A 5208-nucleotide genomic window follows, 5' to 3' on the forward strand; every position below is an offset into this window, starting at 1 on the left:
GATCATGACCTGAGCTGAAGGCAGACGCTTAACCAACTGAGCCACCCAGGCACCCTTTCTTTTCATTGCTTTAAAAGAGCTTTTTATATAGCTTTGCGCAGTGGCAGTATCGTAGCCAATGAGGTTTATCCGAGGCACGATTATTGCTAATTGAAAAGAGCTTTTTATATATATGTAGGAGAGTCACAAGTTTCCTTAATGCCATCAAGAAAGAAGGAAATTTAGCTTATTAATTTTCTATAACTAGTCCAGTGTTTCCCATGAGCCCTCACTCTTGGGGAAGTGGACTGGTGAAAGTTGTGGAGAAGCAGAACTTAAATTTATCAACGAATGTATCTTAGGTCTAATTTAAACATTTATTCTTTAGATTAATCTTAAGTACATGCTCAGACTTTAAGGTATACTTTCCTTCTCCTTGCTCTTTCACCAAGGCGATACCTGATATGTTTGTGTATTGGCAGGGATAGGTATTTATGTGATCCCATAGGGTACGGGGGTAGTCTGACAAAGGGTACAAAGGTATTTGTGTAATCATCTGTGATGTTTATTATCTATCTAGTTACTTGGCTCTCTGATGGAATCTTCTATTGATGCTGAAGCTGGTCTCTTGCCTTGGTCAGGGTCTGGTGACCCCCTTGGCTGCCTCAGCTGGAGCCTTGTCACATTCCATCTAGCTCTGGCTTAATTTCTCCACTCTTCTGCCTTGGAAACATTTTTATCTTCAGCAAGAGCCAAAGGAAGCCTGGTACTATAAACTCAGGCTCTTTTTCTTCCCAACCACTTCAGGAGGCCATTTTTGTCTTTTTCAGACTTTCAAATTGGGAGTGGGGGACAAACCTTTCCTGCTTATGGCTTTTCTCTTTATCTTTCTAAAACCTCACTCCTGTCTGGGATTTTGGTTCAGGAGAGAAGAGTTAGGATACTTTTATCTGATTATTTACTTCCCCTACTTTTTTCTTTTCCACACTCAGGTAGGGTAGAATTGGCAGGTTTTCTTTCACTTCCTGTCTAGCTGAAACTTTCTTTGGAACTCCCCTCATATTCTGTTCCTGGGGGTAAGTTTTAATCATGGAAGGAGCCCTTTGCGCTGAATCCGCTAGTTTTGGCAATTAGAAGTGGAAACCTTGAGGCAACTACAAACCAGAGCCTATACAGGGCAAAATGCATTGTTTTGGTATTCCCCAGATACTATTCATTTTATAAATATATTTGTACATATAGATTCAGATGTTCAGATCAGATAGAATTGAGGTCTCTTATGTAGGTTACAAATGTTTATGCCCCATTTTTTCCTTTTCGTAAAAAAGTTATGTTTCTTATAGTAGAGAAGTTCTACAGTTTCATGTAGTCGATCTACCAATTGCATGTTCTATGGCTTCTACATTTTGTAAAACTTAGAAAGCATTTTCCCTCACCAAGGAAAAATTATGTTCACATTTATTTCCTTCAAATATTTTTTGGCTCAATTTTTTTTTTTTACTTTACCTGGAGGCATTTGGAATAAAGTGTAGTATAGCCATATATATTATATACATGATAGCAATCTAAATCTAAATATATATATATATTTATAAATACATATATGTAAATATATATATTTGTAGATACACATATCTACACATGTATATATATTTAATAATCAACTCCAGCTCATTATATTTATTGAACAGTCCTTTTTTTCTTACTAGTTTGAAGTATACTAAATTCTTATTTGCTTGTCTTTGTTTCTACCCTGTTCCATTAATATACTTGTGTGTTCCTTTCCTATTTCAACAGTATATTTTTAAAGCTAGCTTTGCAATATTTGAATATCTTTGTTCAGGCTCCTTCCCTCATTGTTTTCATTTTTCTGCATTTTCTTGGATTTTTCATGAATTTCATTCAAGAGATTTCTAGAATAATATTTACTTTACCCCAAAATTGATTGTCATTCTATTTGGAGTACATTAAATTTTAAGATTAAGTTACCTTAAAAAAACACAAAATCTATTTTTTTGATAGAGCTTGTTAACACTCATTAATTTAGGGCATGGCAATAATTACCTGAATCTCTACCCTTCCCATCATCCAAAGTACAATTTAAAAATTGCCAGGTAGACTAAGGTGTCAAGGTTTATCTAGACAACAAAACCCAAGAAAATATTTATGACTTAAATATTTGGGAATTGGACAAAAAATTGTTTTGCCTTATATTGTCTAGATAAATAATGTAAATTTATGTATGTACATGTATAAATTCCAAGATTCCCTTCCTTCTGATTTCAGAAAGTGTTAGTGGTTTTCCATTATTATACCTATCAAGTTCCAACACTTTACACTTTCATCTGTTTTAGCGATTTCAATAACTGAACAAATAGAGTATAGAGGTTGACTATCAATTTTACCCTAGCTTTTGCTTTTTCCTCTATTTTCTTATGTTTTAATTATATCAAAATTTTTTTATGTGACCTCTAAATTATAGTTTTCTTTCAGTCAATATTATCCTTTCAGGCCTAAATTTATGAAAATAACCCCACATTAATCAATAGACTCATTTTCTCCTGTGAGTATGGATGGATAGATGGTTGTATTCCCTTTGAACTAAATCTTTTCTCTCAAGAACTACCTATGATATGTACCTTGACAATGAAGATTGTGTTTATTGGAGGGACTTTAGGGTGTTGGATTTTGCACAGTCTCCTGTAATGACCTTCTGCACTGTGAAGAGTCAAGGTCAACTCATTGGCTACTTTGCCACTCTCATCCTTTGTGCCTTCCAAATACTTAGGTTTGAGTGAATTGAGAGGGACAAGGAGGGGCTGATGATTTGGGTGATGTGTGGAAAAGTCATCTGTAAGAATTGTAGAAGTTTGTAATCATTCATCTTAGAGCTCACAAGCAAAGTAAAGGATCTAGCCACTTGACACTTATACCCCTTCATTGCTCTAAACATTTCTCTTGGCTCAGTATTGGGAAATAAAGGAGCAGACCAGCCAAGCTAGAAGGGGGAAAAATAATGAATGCCAAGGGATAACTTGACCTGAGGAGCATCCAGATTAGCCATTCCATCTTTAGGTGCCACCAGTTGGAGGCAAGTGATTGTAATTTTTCACTCATCTATAAGGATTTCTATGATTTTATTTTCATCTAAAATATTTTTGCACTAATCCTTAGAATACTTAATTTTACCAAAAAAAATAAAACATGATTTCTTCATATAAAGTTATATTCTATGCTTTTAGCACCTTAAGTTATTTTTAATGAAAGAATTATGTTATAAGTTTTAGCTCATGGCAATAAATCAGCAAAAACTGAGTTTACTTGGTATATCATAACCACCCACATTTAGCACAGGTGTTCAGCAAAAGATTTAGGAACTGTTTTGGAAGCTCTCATTAGCTGAGATAAATTAGCAGAATATCTATACTATTAAACTGTTCAAGTACATATTTTCTTTCTTGATCATTTTGTAGAGGTCTCATAAATATCCACAGCTGGCATGCTTGTCTTTCAGGAAGTTCTTAAATGTATCAATAGTACTAAAGCCCAGTATTATAATAGTTCTAAATGTCAGAGCAGTTGGCTGGCCATAGGACATTGAGCAAACCCAACCAAAGCTCCAACCCACCAGATGAACCTCATTTCATCCCCAAGGCCCTTTTGTTTCTGAAGCAGTTCATGGGATCTGTATAGACCAGAGTGGTTTTTCCTAAGGGAACTAATTGCTTATAAGAACAATGATGAGGGTAAATTTGAAGTCTACCATGACGTTTCGAGCAAGAGGAATTAAAATAGCAAAAATGCCACTGCAAAATATAAGTTATGCTGGAAGGGCTCAGGCTTCCAGGGAAAATCATTATTTTAATCAAATAACGATGGGAAGGGTTCCACATAAAGATGTCAGATGTTACGATAGTGAGTTAACTTTCTGATTACTTGCCAGTGTGACAGTCTGAGAAGGCACAGGCTAGGAGAGGACAGAGGATAAGTTATCACATGCTGACACTCTGAAGCCACTTTGTCCCTGAATGGAAACATGAAGTTAGGATGTGGACGCAGAATGAGAGAGATGAACTACTGGAAAGGAAAATGCTTTCTTCACACTTGTGGCAAGGGAAACCCTGACCAATAGCATTTGGACTAAAGAGTTATACAGTGTTAAAAAAAAAAAAAGTTATATAGTGTGAGTCAGAGAATAAAGAAGCCAATGTGAATATTTCAAACAGGGAATTTAATATTGGACACTGTTTATGTAGGTGATGTAAGGGCCAAGGAGCCCCATAGGAGATGGTGAGCAAATTCAGAGATTAACCACAGCAGGAAACCGCCAGACCCCTAGGACTGGAGGGGCAGAGAGGAGGTAGTGTTACTGGAGCCCAGAGGCTGGGACTGTGCAATAGAAGCTGAAACCACAGAATGAAGAGCTATTTGCTGGGAGATGGAATCAGAGAGGAGACTCAGTGAAGACTAATAACATCCTTGGAGGCAGAGAGAAGGGGAGAAGTACTCTGGCCTCACTCCTTAGCTGGCCCTCCAAACTTCCATCATTGCCTCCCATTGGCCAAGCCTACCTATATGCCAGAGGGCAAGGGAGCCTGGGAAATGTGTCTTCTTGTAACAAAGAGCACAGGAAGGGCACGATTCGAGCAGATCTGAGCAAAAAGAAGCACAGCCAACCAGCCCATCTTGCCTTACCTCGTACAGAGTATTTTAAATATTGAGGGCTGCCTCCTAAGAAACTTTGGAACTGATGTTTTATGTTTTGGAACATAAGTACCAGTAAAAATGTTAATATTTCTTTCTGCTCTGTAACTGCAATAAAAAAAAATACAAATGCTATTGAAATAAGAGAATTTGATGGTCATCTAAAATAGGAGCACGTGAGTGTTCAGTGGCCAGACTAGACTTCAGTCTGCATTTCCCTCTTCATTTTTTTACCTTGTCTGTATCACCATATGCTGCTTATCTAGTTGTCACAAAGCTGAGCATCTGCAAAAAAGAATAGTTCTGCCATTTTTAAAAGAACAGATGAAAGTTTTCCATGATGCAAGAGTGGTTTTAAAAAGATAATTGTGCTCCTCCTGTTCTTACAACTGAACTTTATTTTGTGTTCTGTAAGTGATTTCTGATCTCCTGGCTAGAGGACTAAAAGAGATTCCTATTTTTAGATGCTTTACCGTTGACTTTCTATGGGATTGTGCTTACCTACACAGAAATAAGAAAGAGTCC

General features: G+C 36.7%; 1 pseudogene; it reads left to right on the plus strand.

Annotated features, from left to right (window-relative positions):
• The first annotated feature begins 89 nt into the window (after positions 1 to 89).
• On the plus strand, positions 90 to 248 carry LOC118527852 (U4 spliceosomal RNA; annotated as a pseudogene).
• Positions 249 to 5208: the final 4960 nt, after the last annotated feature.

This window comes from Halichoerus grypus, chromosome 4 (assembly GCF_964656455.1).
Source record: "Halichoerus grypus chromosome 4, mHalGry1.hap1.1, whole genome shotgun sequence".
Classification (NCBI taxonomy): domain Eukaryota; kingdom Metazoa; phylum Chordata; class Mammalia; order Carnivora; family Phocidae; genus Halichoerus; species Halichoerus grypus.